Source organism: Apus apus, chromosome 2, assembly GCF_020740795.1.
Source record: "Apus apus isolate bApuApu2 chromosome 2, bApuApu2.pri.cur, whole genome shotgun sequence".
NCBI classification, from domain to species: domain Eukaryota; kingdom Metazoa; phylum Chordata; class Aves; order Apodiformes; family Apodidae; genus Apus; species Apus apus.
In genome coordinates, this window is record NC_067283.1 from 122,892,305 (window position 1) to 122,909,360 (window position 17,056).

General features: G+C 43.2%; 1 protein-coding gene across 4 annotated transcripts in view; it reads right to left on the reverse strand.

The window, feature by feature from the left end:
* NCOA2 (nuclear receptor coactivator 2) overlaps nt 1-12,652 on the reverse strand; it is a 190,143-nt gene extending 177,491 nt beyond the window's left edge. For 3 of the 4 annotated variants that reach the window (XR_007888563.1, XM_051610142.1, XM_051610140.1), the window contains exons 1-2: nt 12,519-12,652; nt 2,635-2,726 (exon numbers count right to left, since the gene is read on the reverse strand). The gene's annotated coding sequence lies outside the window, so the exon portion shown is untranslated. The remainder of the gene's footprint in view (nt 1-2,634; nt 2,727-12,518) is intronic. The other variant, XM_051610141.1, reaches the window with a different exon arrangement.
* Nucleotides 12,653-17,056: the final 4,404 nt, after the last annotated feature.

Genomic DNA, 17,056 nt, shown 5'->3' on the forward strand with positions numbered 1-17,056 from the left:
CATGCATAAAGGAGAAAGAAAGAAAAAACAAAATGTTTTCAGACTGAAAATTTTCAGAGTAGGAATTAAAGTTAGCATTTTTATCTGTTTGTTGTTTTGTGGTTTAAGTCTATACTTTTCACAATTCTAACTGAATGGCTTTTTGGTAGCACACAGCAGCTATTTCCCACCACCCCAACTAGCAACATTCCAAGAGAGCAGCCACAAATTCTGTCATTTAACATTGTTTCTTATCAGTTCATACGCATACATTCTAAAGCCATTTACCCACTCCAAGACTCAGGTTCTTATCCGTTATGTAATACAAAGACAGATCCAGGAAGTACCAAGCAGTAGTTTTACTTTCAAAAAGAGCACTTAATAGCAGTAGACAAGCTGAACAAGCACAATTTCAGTCACAGTGTAGTCTCACAATACACAGTCAAGCCCAACACCTATTTCACAAGCAACTCCAGTGAAAAGCCAAGGCCAGGACTTCCTAAATGAAACTCCAACAGATGCACCCTTCAGACACTAGTATAATTTCAGATGGATCTACTGGTTAAAATGAACAGCAATAGCTCTCTGATCTTGTGATGGATAAAGTATGTCACAGACAGGACTGAAATCCTGGACATTCAGAAATCAATGGTAGAATTTCCAAGGATTCAAAGAAAGCAAAACTGTTTTTGTCTTACACAACTTACTTTTGCCAAACTGGTCATCACATGAACACACTAATAACTATCCACTTCAGAGCAAAAGGATATTTGAGTGGAGAACTACCTCTCTGCTTCATCTTTGTCCTCTAAATCTTTTAATGGCATCCATTTTTTACAGTGGTTTCTTCCTCACTGTCATCACTACAGACTTAATATACAAATATTTATCTCCTATTTGCTTTTATTAAAGGTTTTGACATTTTCAAACACAGCAACTGTGTTTTAGTCAGTATCTGTAAAGGTACCAGATTACTTTCTGGCACAGTAGCAACCAAGTTTATGATCCTGGTAAAGGAAACAGAAACACTAAGAGGGGGGTTGTTTTTTCTCCCCACATAAAATAATTTGGGAATAAAAGTACTCCTATGCAAATCACTTTTTATTTCAGTATTTACCTTTCCAGTCTTTACCTAATGCATTCCTCTTTAATGGAAAATTACAATTGAGACAACTGAAAACAAACATACTATCAACTTGACAACAAAATGTTCTCTTTGCAGAATTTTGGCAGTGACATTTTTCTCTTCCTTTATTACACATACCTAATTCATTCTGAGTCCTGTTCACCAGAAAAAAAAAAAAGGATTCTTAGTCTTTCCTTTTTTTAAAGCAATTTGTTTAAATAATGACAAAAGCAGCTATTGAGAAGACCTACACATGCACATTATGATCATTATGCAGCCCACAGAAGTAGTGTGAATAAATAATAAGTAATATAGTGTAAGTAATAAGTGTAAATAAGTAATAACATGTGGTATGTGGCTGAACATTTTCAAGTTAATATAATACATAAACAATTAACTAGTATTATAAACTCCATTGAACACAATGAACTACAAATTGTTTTATCAGAACAGTGAAGGGAAAAGGCAGAAAAAGAGAAGCACTGGATAGCTTCTTAATGTGCTTTCATTACTGATGCTAGAAAATTTCCTAAGTTTAAAGAAAAGCATTGTTTTTTGCAAAAATTGCTCAACATAATTAACAAAAGAGGAAATGATACTTGATGTGGATATAAATAATTTTACACATAAGCGGTTGGAATTTTATAAACAGTTATCCCCAAAACAACTAAAAACCTTTCAGCAGGCTCATTTCCCACCTCTATATTTAGTGTGTAAGCCTCAAAAATACATACTTCTGACCTTAATAAGTCACTCTACGTGTTAAAAGACAACATTTACTCATGAGTACCCTGAAAAGGTCCTCACATAAAATCTCAAATGCATATTTGTAAAAGATTTATACCAAGTGAGTATATTAAGCATACCTAAAATAAAAACAAGGCATTTATATTCTACTTTCTTTCACTGCACTACCAAACTATTATAAGTCTGCATTTAAACAATCCGCAGGGGTCCCCTTTCTAATTCCCAGCAGTATTACCCCTTCTTGTGAGCAGAGTTAAACTGGCACAGCATTGCCTGATGGAGCCATCAGACAAACTTCTTGAGCAACAAGCAGTTTAAGTCATCAGTGTCATTATACCGATTTCATCCCCCAGTTTCAGTAATTTATCAGTGCACGCAGTTAGATAGAACAGCTTGTATCATTTCATACTCAGCCTCTGCCATGAGACAGAACATAATCAGCAAATTTCAAAAATGTCAGTTCCTCAGTATAAAATATCTAACAAACTTAATGTGAAAGAACTTCTCATGTTCATCCCTTCAGCCTTTTTCCAGACTCCCATTCCAGGTCCCGGCACAATGCAAGGTCCCTGCTTCCATAACCAGTTTGCATGGTATTTTTCAAAGTTTCTAAGATGTTTATATTTCTACTCACTGTATAGTATCATGCACTACTTAAAAACACAGCTTGTTCTGCTGTAACCACACAATCAATTTAAGACATCTTGCATAAAATTCCTCAGTGAAGAAGATAAAACTGTAACACAATCCAATTAAAACACAGTAAGATACAAACAACTCACCAAGACTCAGTGATGCAGGCAATTATTTCTAGGGTCTGTGTGAGCAGGGGGTCTCACTGCTCAGATACATCTCAAGCCTCCTAGGAACAAAACTGAGAGAAAAACATTAGTCATTTTTGGAGACAGAGGTAGTAAAAATAAAAATATTATGCTAAGCATGTTGCAGTTTTAAGCATAACACAAGGAGGGAAACAAACTTCACAGAGCATTATCTGCTTTTCCAGACACAACAACTCCCTTTCAGTTGCACAACCACTCCAGGCACACAACTTCCTCTCTACCTGCTGCCTACTGCAGATTCACAGTGATAGCAACTAAGATGTTTACATTAACTTACATGGTACACAGCCTTTATTTTCACAAAAGAATCTGTGGGAACTCTTTGTGAAAGTGATTGGTTCCTTTTTGGTTGACTGCTTGGCTTTATAACACATTAGTTTCAAATCTCTAAAAATGAGAAACTGGTGTTCTTATAAAATGTCTTTCAATCATTATTAAAAGTTGTTCATACAGAAGCACAATTCTCCTCTGAATCTCCACTCACAATATTCCTGACCCAAGTGACAAGTATAGGTGGACAAACAAACAGAAACCTCTTCACTAGTATAGTTCTTAGGAGTCTAGATGAGCAGAGAACATACATCACACAGCAATGCACAGTTCTTTGAGGAAGAGGAGCATGTCATTACCCACATAACTTTGTAGGTCAAACAGTACTTTAAGTCAAAGCCAGCTACCAAAAAAGAGTTTTCTACCTTCTTATTCTGACAAACAAAAAAGCAGGACATAAAGCAAATGAAAGATAAATTAAGACGGTCATTAACAGAAAAAAAAAAAAAAGGGCATTAATTATGTCTCAAGAAAGAAGTAATTTAGAAACTATTTCTGTCATTTTTGCTATCTCACAGAAACCTTCTTCAAGCAAACTCTGCTTAAGTTATTTCAGTTGCAGGCAAGATACCATTACACTAACAAGCTATTCAGGGCACCACTAAGAAGTATTCTAATATAAAATGTATACAAACAAGATCCGAAGACATTATTCCCTCAGAAACGTCCAGAAAGCACACAAGCTCTAGAGATCACAAACATGGGACTTTGAGTGAAACCTGGGACTTTGATCTCCTCTTAGAATAAAATTTTAAATAAAACAGTACTAGATCATTCAGTGATTCAGTAAGATTTACAGTGTATGTTAAGACACCCACAGTTCAGAGAGACAGACCAAAGGGAAGCCGTTGTCTCACCCACTGATGCAGGCTGCAGCTCCAGCCTGTGGTGGGGAGACTTTTTCCATAGAGGAACAATAATGACAAGAGTGCCTGTGTAGACAGAAGCATTTCCCACTCATCTCCTGCGTTTCAGCTGCTGCATGCCAGCAAAATGAGAATGACAACTCTACTACCCTTTTGTTTCTTTATAACTAGCATGGCTGCTCGCTGCTATTTCAATAATGCTCATTCATTTTTGGGTCCCACCTCCCAATCTATGTGGCACCTGCAGCTCAAAGAGCCTGCACAGGAGTAACATGGCTCCTGACCCTTCTACTGCAGCCCACAAGGCTCCACATAGCAACAAAGAAAATTATAAATTTTGCTGATTTTCATTTGTTCTAATAATAAAACAATAACAATACTCTCTGAAAACCGAGACAATACATGATAGTTTCACAGCAGAAGCACTACCTTCAAAATACTGCTAAGGAGATCTTCCTTCCCAAGTCAAGTTCTTGAATTATACAGCAACTGGTGACAAACTTATGCACCAAACAGATATATAACCTGGTATATTCCAGATTTAGTCTCCTAGCTAAACTAAACTGTCAATGAAGAAAAGTGGTGAACCATTAAATTACCTATTAGTCCTCATTCTCACTTCTCAAACCCTTTCTGAAGCTTGAAATAGAGGAAAGCCAACACTGCAGCAAAAGGAAATGCTAGTACCTATTTCAGTGCAAATTCCCCATGAGAATCAGAAGGTACCTGGGATGTCTCTCAAAACTTGAGAAACCACACTTGCATAAAGCCAGCTTTCACAGTAACAGAATGCTGTCTGCTGATGGTGGTGCTCAGGGCCTGTAGGTCAGCCTCATGCAAAGACCAACAGATCTCTGCCTCCCACAGTACACAGATTACCAGCATTAGCTAAGATACAGGAACAGAACACACCACAGCCATCATTCTCCACACTTGCCACTTTCCAACATCACCATTCAACCCTCTGATCCTCAAAGGGTAAAAGAAAATTGTTTAAAGGTCAACATTCTAGCTAAACACAACTGATGGGGCCCAGAATACCACATCATCCTCCAACCTAGACCACTTTTACGTCTTTATATTCCACTCATGTACAGTCACTTCTTTCTTTTCCAGAGCAAAGGGACATCTGTATCACAGGTACCCAGGACGTGTTATCTCCTTGTCCCGTAGCAAATATAAGTTGTGAACAAAACACACAGTCTCCACTCTACAAACTACAGCTTAGCTAAAAGGGAGTGAACAACTACCCCTTTCAGGTAGAAGAGACCATCATCTACAATATGCAAGCTTAGTGAATTTATTTTTTCACCTATATAGCCTCCAGGTTCCCTCATTCTTCGAAGAAAAGGTGCCATACATGATCTCACCATTGTGCAATTAACACTAATCTCACACATAACTATAGCAAGAAAATAGTCTGCCTCATTAAAAATTCAGTGTCTTTGTATGAAAGTAACCCATGATTCTTAACAACAAAAAAAAAAACAGCAAAAAAACCCCCTCAAAACTATGTTTGTACTGCAAATGCCAACACAAATTGGCAAGCACGAAAAAAAAAGCTTTTAACTATGTTATTACAGCTACATTTTATAGGCAGTAAAGTATCAACAGGTTGACTTTTTCTTTCAAGATACAGACAACAAGTATTCAGGCCAAACTGAAAAAAAGTGTATTTCTGGCTGTAAATTTTTATTTAAAAAAAAAAAAAGTAGAAAGATTTAGACTTGAAGAAGAGTTTTTCTCCCTGAGAATACAATTGAAATCTGCTAAAATAACTAACTTATTTATCTGTATACCATCCTAATCTTCCTCCACAAAGAATCTGTTTTAGGAGATTGATAGAAAAGGAGGACATCACATATCTCTGGAGACAAAGGTATATGGGAAGCAAATGAAATTAGTTTACAATAGTTTCTGGGAATAACATAAGTGGTTGGTCAGAAAGACCTACATAAATTTTGAAACAGTAAAGAATAAGGACTGGAAGGCTACCTTGTAAAATCAAAGCATGATAAAAGAAGCATGAAGAAAAATAATGTCCACTGTAGACATCACCTGTTATCAGGTATACCTCAACTCTTTTACTTGCAGTAGTATTAAAAGATACGACCCTGGGTTTTGGGTTGTGGTTTGTTTTTTTTAGATTTGATTCTGTCACACAGGTATACAATGAACTTGTACATTCGTAACAGTATCTGTAATAAAAGTGTCGGTATATGCTATTGAATTTATCATTATTTATAGACAGATTTTCCTCCATTCTTGCAGTTTTCTGTTTAAATGCGATCTAGTACCTCCTACATAATCTACAAGATACAATTAGGTGACATGCTGCACTGTTTTTAATCAGAGTGATTTTCCTCAAAATCCATGGGAAAGGCTCAACAGAGATCAATACAGACTGCAATGAAAAAATGAATGTGTTCACACACTGATGAATTACAGCATGGGCACAGTAAAATTCCATAATAATTCTGACCTAACAAGTAAAATGTTACTTCATCTTCTATGCCCATTCTTTAATCCCAGACTTTTCCACTGAGGCATCCAATAAAGCAGCCAATTGTGATATGCCTGCTATAAATCCTAAAAAAGAGCAACAATATGTCTTACATAGCTCACTAAAAAAGCATTAAAATAGCAACTCTCAGTCATCACTACATCAGATATATGTTCTCATCATGTCCAAGAATCCCTCCCCCCACCAAAGCTCCTGCAATGCATACTACCTAGTATTTATGGATGAATCAAGGCACTTCATAGATATTTTAGTTAATTTGTCACTTACATGCTCTGCCCTTTCATTAATACATTAATGGTTCCCCTATAACATGGAATATTTTAGCAAAATACAAGTTATCATTTCCAAGCAGCAAGTAACTTCTTGAAGCTTAAAAAAAAAACCAGAAAAACGTAATTAGACTTTACAGAGGGCACTGCATCTTGGCTGCAAAAAGCAAATGCACATTACAAAGAGGCCTCTGAATATCTAAGTAATGGAAGAACACTCACAGAAAGAGTGAGATTTACTATCAGTTATAGCTGCTAAAATGAGAGCAAAGCAAGAATAATATCTGCCAGTAACTGTATTAATGGGAGATTGTTATGGAAGCCATTTAAGGAAATGCAAGACTTGGAATGGTATAATGATGCAGCTGCAGAAGAAAAGAAAAATGTGTGTACTGTTAATACGTTGTTGTATAGCTTCAGACATTTAAATTAATAAACTAATTTCAAATTTTAAAATGCCAAGCACCCCAGTGACCATACACTTTCCATAGAAATGGTGCCTACTTTATTTCCATAAAACTCTTAAATAAAATTTCCAGTAGTCATTAAATTTAATAATGTGCAATTTCCATAGAACGAGATTGAAAAATCATAAAGAGTAACAAGCCACAATGCAGTCAATCCACCACATTCAAGATCTATTTTTCAAACTATTCATCAACTCAAAATAATTGTATAGCATCAGCAGAAGAATTCCAAATGCTCAGGAGAGGAAACGCTATTCTAGGTAATGGATAAATGCAGGACTGAATAAAAGAATATTAATTTCTTCCACGCTGTTTTTTCCTCATGTAAATACTGTTTCTGAATACTCAAATCACTAGCAAAATAGCTTTGTTTAAAAACCCTATTTAAAAAATTCCCCTCATTTTTTTTTTTTTAATTATTCTGTATCCTAAATTGATTAAAATATACAAACTGTCAGTTCTCATGTCACATTTCTACTTGTTTTGAAAAGGCTAAGCTACTGAATCATTAAAAACAGGGAGGGTTTGCATAATATAAATACTGCTGACAAACTACTAACTCTAGAACTAGTAAGATACCTTAGTAATATGTAACCACTGATGTAATATTATCAACTACTCTTAGTATTCTCAGTTGCCATTTCACCAATACGTATGTCTGTTCAAAATGTTATTCCAACACAGAGCAGGAGTCCTGGCAACTGTATTGATTCCTTGAAATCTTAAAATAGTATCAAAATAGTATCTATTGTAAATATGTGAAATATATATTATCTTAGCTCAATTACCCTGACTGGTAGAAGCCAAAGAATACTTCTGTAAGGTTTAAATTCCCAAGAGAAGAAGAGTTCAGATCCCATCTGCAAGCACACAATGGAATCACAGCTGACGATGCACATCTTTTTCTGGATGTCTCCATATGCTCAGGAGGGTTTCTTCACACACACACACACACACACACCCTCCCTCCCCATTTCTCCCTCTCCGCCTCCCTTGCTCCCAGCATTACACTACAGGATTTGTCATCATCTGCTGCCAGGAGTATGAGAATGTTTTAGCAACTAAGAAAAATAAAGCAGTGCAGTGAACTTCAGCTCATTTAAAAATAAAAAGGGATCTTGCCAGAGTAGCCATCTGTAACTAACTAATAGTAGAAAATGGGTGGATGAATGGATGCTGTAATATACCTTCTATAAAGTAAATATCAACATTACTCCTTAGTTTAAAATGTTGTGTCACACAGAAGAGTAATAATGTAACATCTACCCTTTGACCTCCACAGTCAAACACAGAAATAAAGGAATACTAAGCATTTTAACATCTATAAGAATACTAAAGAAACGTGTGGCATTTGTTAAATACTTTCTGCCTACTTGCATACGAACTGCATCACTTAAGAGAGGCCAATCATCACAAGCATACAAAAAAAATGAATGTGGCAAGAGCAGTACAGTTCACCATTTCCTTTCTCCAAAGCACAATCTATTAGCGCTCAGCAGACAAAGAGAGTTCTGCTTAGGCTTGAATTTGGTACCAGTCTTTAGTTCAGCTTTTTCTTCTAAATGAACTGACAGAGGCTTGAAGGCTTAGACCTCATAAGCCTCTGCAATTCTGGTTTAAGGTGCTACAGAAACACCGGCTGAGCACAGAATCCCAGATTTTGCCAACAAGACAGTGACATCAGCAACAAAGGCATGGAGCAGAAGACACTGGGCATTGTAGCAGCAGCTGGCTTGCTCACTGACTTTGTTCTTCCTGCTGCAAAACCTGGGCTCCCTGCAGATGGGCCAGCTCTTGCTGCGTGGTTTTGAGGACAGAGAAAAAAGTTGGGAATGTCAACACTACAGACTGCTTACATGCCTCTTTCAACAGAGCCTTACAGAGAGCAAGCAACATCTGAAATTACTATAAAAACCCACAATTTTTTCTTAAAAAATTCATTTTCACTTCAGAGGTTTAGTTTAATGCAAGACATTACAGGATATGTGAGCAAATCCCTAGTATCTTCTCATTTTTCCACCAGGAATAATATGACGATTTTCTCTCTCAAATTAAGTAATTCCTGTTTAAAAACTTCAATGGAACTGTCTTATTCCAAAAATATAATTTTTGATAGCAATAAAGTATTCCTTTTGCAGATGTTTCAAGTTTCAAATTTAGCACTGATGCCACCAAGACACACAATGAGGAACACAAAGAGATTTACACTTGGAGTAAAGAAGTGCATTCAGAAATTGCAGAGATACTGATGAACATGGCATACACGGGTCCTCTCCTTAGTAAAGCCCACAAGCTTGAGAAAATAAAGTTGAGAAATCTTCAGTCTTCATGTTAAATAAGAGTATGGTGGGTGAAAAAAATGAGATGTTTACACCACCTCTGTTAGGCATTTATTGGATAATGCTCACCAAAACAAGATACAAACATACTAAAAATTACACAATTTCTCAAATACTTCCATGATGTTAAAAAGAACAACTTTTATTTAAAAAACTGTTCTCAGTATTTCTGGAGGTTGAGTCCACGATAAAGTATTCCGTTCAAGCCTGTAGATAACCAAGACTGGCTATGAACATTAAGCTTATCACAGCACTTCTCATCAACTTAGGAATTAACCATTCAGGGGCAATTTACATCTTTATCTCATAGGACACAACAGAGCTGACTTCTGTGTTCCAGCCCTCAAGTACCTGTATCACACATGCCAAAATAAGGGGCACAAACACACGAGTACCCATGTGTGCCTGCATACCCGTCTGTACGCGTAAACGTGCAGAAGCCTGGTATATCCTATTTGTGACAGCACTAATGACGTAAACAAGCACATGTCCTGAAAACTGCACAGGAGATGCAGCACCTACACCAACCGTGATAAAACAACCACTTTCCATTCGCAGTGGTCTTCAGCTGCATGTCAGCAAGCAAGAGCCCTGCTTTGGGGAATAACAGCTTCTGTATGACATTAACAGCAGTGTGCGGCACTGTCATTTCTCTGAGAGCATCCAACACAGTGGACCAGCAGCTCGCTCCCTGGAGGCACTCGCAGAGGATTCCCCCACGAGAGGAGCCCACCAGGTGGCCCACGCTGCAATGGGTTGTAAAGAGCCAGGAAATTAACTGGCTAGAGTTCAGTACGTAAAAACCCAAAGGAATAAAAACCAAATGACTGCCTTCAGCCACGATGGCAGCAAACTAAGAACAAATACATGCTTTAAGTAAAGAGACTGGCATTCTTAACTGTTTACTTATTTACAGCTGCAATAGAGTTCCACTGTAACTGTCATAGCCACACACTATATACATAGCTCAGATTATAGTTAAAACACCGTAAAAATATTACCAGTTCAGTTCTAAAGCCCATTCACCTGCATCCCACTATCCTGGAGAGGAAAAGACCAACCAACCAACCAAAAAAAGGCAATACAAAACCCATTTAGTATTACCAAACAAGCGGGCCGTTCTCCTTTTACAAGAAGACTCTTTTCCGGCTAAATTACAAGTGTACTTAGACAGGGAGCTCCCACATACACACGCTTCACACCGAAGCAGACAGGCTAAAGCGAACTAAGGTTCAGATATCGTTATCTCCCGGTGACTACCTGCAACCTCCTTGCCTAGCTGTTTGTTTTGTTGGGTTTTTTTTACTTCTCTCCCTCTCCTTCACCCACGCCCCCCTCCGCCCTCCGCTTTCTGTGTTGTTTTTGTGGGGTTTTTTTTTTTGCCAGGCTCTCGGGCAGGTTTCCTTGCAGAAAACTACCCAGCCCGCATGCCCCTCTCTCGGAGAAGCGTGTGATTCCCGGGCGCGGAAGGGGGGTGGAAGCGCTCAAGCCCAAGCGGAGTCGAAGGAGAGAGGGGCAGCGATAGAGGGACGAGGCTCCGGTTACACCTCAGCCGGGAGGCTGCGAGGAGCGCGGCGGCGCACACACCGCCCCCCGCGGAGGCCGGCGGGAGGGGCCGAGCACCCCGCCCTCCGCGGAGGCGGCGGGCATCTCCCGCCCCTCCCCCGCTCCCGTGCGCGCAGGGGCCGCTGCCGCGGAGGCGGCCGCGGAGCGCCCCCCGCCCGCCGCCGCCTTGTGCGCCGCGCCCCGGCTGCCCCCGCGGGCCGGGAAGCAGGAGCGAGCGGCGCCGCCCGCCCCGCCAGCGGCACTCGCCGAGGGACCCCGGCCCCGAGCTCCGCCGGCTGCCATCCCCTCCTCCTGCCGCCGCTCCCCGCCCTGCGCACACACACGCAGACACACAGCACTGCGGCGGCCGGGCCCCCACCCCTCCCCGGGCCGTGGGGAGGAGGCGGCTGCCGGGCGCCCCGGGCTGCGCTCGCACGCAGCTGTGCTGCTGCGGCCTGGCTGCGGCGCCCCGGCGCCTGCCCCGCGGCACGGCACAGCACGGCACAGCGCGGCGCGGCACAGCACGGCGCGCACACGCAGGCGCAACCCCCGCGCAGAAAGTTAAGAGAAGTTGCCCGCTTTGCCCCCTCCTTCCCCGCGCGTCTTCTGCGGGCGCCCCGGCTTAGGGGGAAGGGGCGAGGGCAAGGAGCGCTGCGGCCCCCGCCTGGCGGCGGGGAAGGGGGCGGCCGGCTCGGTCCCGCGGAGAGAAAACGGAGCGGCCCGCAGCCTTGCGCACCAAAACGTTGTCAGCCGGGGAAGAGGAGGGGGTGAACACCGCCCTGCTCCCCACATCGCCCCTTTTGTCACCGGGGAGGGGATCCTCCCTCCAAGTTTCCATGTCGGGGTGCGTGTGCTTGCGGGTGTGTGGGGGGGAATGTCCTAACCAATCGCTTCAGAATTGCCCTCCGTACCCCAGCTTCCCCACCCGCCCCCTGCACGGACAGGGCAGCCCCCGCCCCCCGCATCAGCCGCAACACCCCTCGCTCCGCGGGCTCCTCGCACTTTCTTCCCCTGCCGCCCCCAGCCAGGGGCGCCGAGAGGCGGCCCCCGACCTCCGCCTGGCCTGGGAGCAGGAAGCCAGCCCCCTCGAACCGGCAGCAGGGTGGGGTGCTGTATCACACCCCCCCACCCCCCCTTCTTGCTCGGCCGAAACGGGGGACGTCCCGGGGAACTAAACCGCGCCCTCCCCCCACCGCCCGGCCCCGGGGATGCGCGCACGATGCCCCGCCGAGGGCGGCTCGGCGTCCCCCTGCCCCCGGCTCCCCACCGAGGGGGCGGCGGCCCCCGCCCCGCTCCCCCCCGCCGCCGGCGCTCTGGAAGCCGCCTCGCCGCGGCCGCGGTGCCGCCCGCCAACACCGCCCCTCCGCGCACCGGCGCGGCCCCGGGCGTCCCCCCGGCATTTCAGAAGGTGGCTGGGGAGGCGCGGGGGGCTCGGGCACACCCCCCGCCGCGCCGGGGCCGAGGGGGCGTGCGGGAGCCGTTACCGGGGTCAGTGCCGTCTCCCGCCGCTGCCGCCGCGGCTGCCGCCGGCGCTGACCTTCGCTTTGTAAGATGAAGCTGAAGCTGGGGCTGCGGCCGCCATGTTCCCGTTTTAATAACTGCCTGCTTGTTTATTTCAGTGGAGACCCTCCCACAACTCGCCCTCCTCCTCCTCCTCCTCCCCTTCTACCCGGAGGAGGGCTGGACGGGGAGGAGGCGGGGGGAGCGACAAGTCACTCCCCCCTTGCCCCCGGGCACGGCGGCAGCCGCCGGGCCCCACGCTGGGGAGGCCGGGCCGGGCCGGGCGGCAGCGGGACCCGCGGCGCCACCGCCCCTCGGCGCTGCCGCCCCCCGCCGGAGAGCCGGGCTGCCCCGCTGCTCGGCCGCGGGGACAATGGCAGCCGCCCTGCGCGGCGCTGCTGGCGGCCTCCGCCTCGGCAGCCGAACCGGGGAGGAAGGGGAAGGGAGGAAAAAAAGAGAGTCTTTCGCCCGCGGAGGGTGAGACTTCAGATGTGGCCTTTGCCGTCCGCTCCGGGAGGAACCTTGGTCCCGAGCGGGACCGGAGCGATCAGCCCTGACAACGTTTTCAGAGGCCCACGTTAATGGCAACAGGGGGACGGGGAGAACAGGCTTATTTCCTTTCTTTGCTACCGAAAGGGGGGGGGAGAAGGAAGGAAAAAACCGCAGGCTGAAGTCGTGTCACAAATACACAGCATCGACTGTATCGCACTCACGGGGACGAGGGGATGAGGATGCAGGCTTCTCCTCGGTTGGAGGAGTGAAGACGTGAGTTAAAAATTATTAAGGGCTGGAGGATGATTGTTAAACATTGCTCTTTAGTTCCAAGAAGCAGTCCACCACCACGCAGAAATTCTGTCTTAAAATAAAAGTTTAACGTTTTCACATGGGTTGCCAGTGGTGAGCTCTGTACTCCACGTACTGTAACTCTTGTTATTTTTGACATTTTCTCACATGGGTGTGCAGCCCCAAGTTCTTGTGCAGCTATCCACAGATAATACTTTGTTACTGGTGTTATGGCTAACTCTGCTTGCTGTTAGCCTGTCCAATACTTTTTTGATCATAACCCTTCTCTTTCAGATGGTTACATTTTGCCCTACTGTGCTGCTTACAATTTTCCATACTTGTGGCTGACTCATCTTTTTAAAGCTTTTTTATTTTTTTTCTTTCACGGGGCAAAAATAGTTCAATTGTTTCTCCAAACAAAAGGAAAACTGTCTTTTCCACTTTCCTCCCTCATGTTAAAAAAAAGTCTCCGCAATCAAGTCACTAAAAACTTGTAATGCTTTCATCTTCTGGAGAAACAACTCGGGTATGGGAGGGATGGCCATCAGAAATGTATTTTAATTTAGTCCTATTAAGAATCGGGGGTGGGTGGAAGGATTGTGTTTTGTATATGCTCAATTAGAGCTTTGCTGCTAAATTAACCAGACATCCCGCCTACATTAAATGCCACTGTTTTAGGGGGAGTACTTGTGGCATCATCTGCAGAAGACAAGGAAAGTGCTCCAGTGTTGATCTGTAGCAGCTGGAGCTCAGTGTCTCTCCCCATCAGTTGCACTTGGCAGAGAAATTACTCTGTCTTCAGGAAGCTCTCCCACCCTTCTGGTACACAGGCAGGCAGCAAATAGATTGAAGGTTAATTCTGCCTGGAATGCAGGGAAATCAGAATATTACCTTGAAATAACATGGCAAATGAGAGTAGCTTGTAAGTGAAAAAAAACCTGGGGCAAAGAGTTCTGTAGAGACAGAGCTTTTCCTCTGGCCTCATTTGTTATATCTGTGCAAATCTCTGTAGCAAATAAGCTAACAGCTATACAGGCAATAATCTCATTTACCTCATAGTCATGATTCATTTGTTCTCCTATTCTAAGTGGAACACTGGTCCACTGGAAGGAAAGAAAAAAAAAAGGTATGTCTAATTATATGACCATGAGCAGACCAATTTAGAATTGCAAAGGTAATTTTAATTCCAGCATTTCTTATTTATGAAAGCTTGATTTTTTCCAACTTCACACTTGCTTTAACATAACCAAAAGTCTTTATTAAACCAGTACTTAAATGCACAGGGAAGAGCAAGAAAGGCCTTTTAACTTGCTGGGGTAGAAACATAAAAGATAGCCAACCCATGTAACACGAAGTTTATCGTCTCAATATTGACAAAATGCCTTGAGTCTGATGTGGCAAAGTGTCCTTGTCCAACTGGGTGAGAGAGGGGATTTAACTATACATGTGTGGTTAAATCCACTGAAATCTGTTACAAACTTCTAACTCAAGAGCAAACATCTCGTCATCTAAGGCCAAAACCTAAAACCCTCCTTACAAATATCACTGTGTACAAAGACCAGTAATTATGTTATTCATAACTGCTATTCTTTACAGGGTAAAGACATCTTTACATCTTTCAGATGGGAAAAATTTGATATGTGATTTGATCTTTGATTTGATATCAGATTTGATAAACACATTTCAGTGCCGGGTTTCATTCAGCATCACAGCTCTTCTCTGAACCTTTTCCAAAGTCACCATTGCTGCACTGTGCTGGCTGGAGCTGGGTTTGGTTTTCCACAGAAGCTTCATCCATTCTAAACAAGAGTAATATAAACTTTCTGTCATCCTCTGATATTCATCCTCCTCCCTTTTCTACTTTGAATCATGCTGGTTATGTTGTTCACAGCGTCACTATAAGTTCACTTGATTATTCACTGTGATCTGCAAACCTTTCCTAGTGTGACATTTAACACAGAGACAAGTTTTCAATTATTTTGAATTTTCAGGGAAGTTTGGTTAAGTTTGCTCTCATAGCTTTTTTATTTTTCTAAATGAACAGGAAAAACAAAAATCAAAATCTGAACACAACCGTGTTTCCTTGATCAGTATAACCGTATATGGTCCATGCTCTTTTTTCTTGCTTATTTTTTCTATGTAACATATTTCTTTAAAATTTGGTACAGCAGATATTGTGAGTAAAACTAGCATTTGAGGGTGTGTTTCTAACTGATTTTCTAGTGAGTTAAAGGTATTCTTCCATAAGGTGAAAGGCTATGAACAAAGGGTTGGATGCTTATGGACCTGGTGGGCCACTTAGGTACGGGTGCTGTGTCATAAAGCTCGGTCTGCAGCTTTAACATGCAGTGAAGAAGGGTTTATGTGCACCTGCTGACACCAGGGCTACATGGAACACAGCTGTTGTTGCACAAAACCTTTTTCATGAGCAGCTGCATTTACCCTGTAGAATCATTCTACCCACCTTTATGAGGAATTGAGTCCCCACTTACTCATTAACCTTCCCAAGTGGATTTAAGTATGGTCTTTATGAAACCAATAAGATTTTTGTTGACACAGTATATACCTAACTCAAACCCACAAAGAAAACAAAATTAAAGTTAAAATCGTTTAAACTTACTGTATCATATCCATCCTCTTCAGGTTGAGGAGGGGGTGTCTGTCAAAGTCTTCTGGTTGAACCCTCTGCTCCAGCAGGGCAAATTTTGAAGCTATGCCAGATTTTCCAGGGTCATATTCAGCTGAGTTCTTACTTTCTCCAAGGATGGAGATTCTGCAGCCTCCCTGGGCAACCATATTCCAGTATTTGACTGCATTTGTGATTCCCTTCCCTCCCTTCTCTTCCTTCCTTTCCCCCCTGCCCTGTCATTATCTAATAGGTCTTTTCCAGCTATTACCTGTTGCCTCTCACAGTGAAATGGCCACTGTGGACTTGCAAGAAGGCTCCATCTTCTCTATCCTACCCATTAGGTAGCTGAAGAGAAAGATAACATTCCCCTTAGCCTTCTCTTTCTAAGACTGAACAGCCTGACCTTCTCAGCCTCTTCTTGTGTGTCATGTACTCCAGCCTTCTCATCATTGTGGTAGCCCTCCTCTGGATTTGCTTATGTCCATGTTTTGTTTTCCATGTAGTAGGTGGCTCAGAACTGCACACAGTAGTCCAGTTGTGATCCCACAGTACTCCATAGATGGGAATGACTGCTTTTCTCAACCTCCTGGCTATTACCCTGCTATTACGGCCCAGGATACTCTTGGCCTTGGAACACTGATGATTACTGGTTACTCACCAGGACCCAAATCCCTTTTTTTGCAAAGCTGTGTTCTATCCTCTTGGCTTCCAGCTCATAGAGTGGATGGCTGTTCTGTCCCAGATGCAGGATGCTGCACCAGCATTTGTTGAACCTCATGAGATTCCTGCCAGCCCATTTTTCTAGCTTGCTGAGATCCATTTAGTGAACTGACCAGTTCTTCCCAGTTTGCTGTCATCTGTACTTCATCTCATCACTGAGGTCTCTGACAGAGACATTACACAGCACCAGCCTCGGTATCTACCCCTGAAGGATACTGGCCACCAGCTGGACCTGCTACTGCTGATCACAGTCCAAGAGCCCAATAGTCCATGCAATTTTCCACCCAACTGATCTTCCACTCAAACTGGTTCATACCTCCCTGAGGTGGTTAAAGGAGGTCTATGGGTTATTGTGTCAAAAAGTTTGCTAAAGTCAAGGTAGACGACATT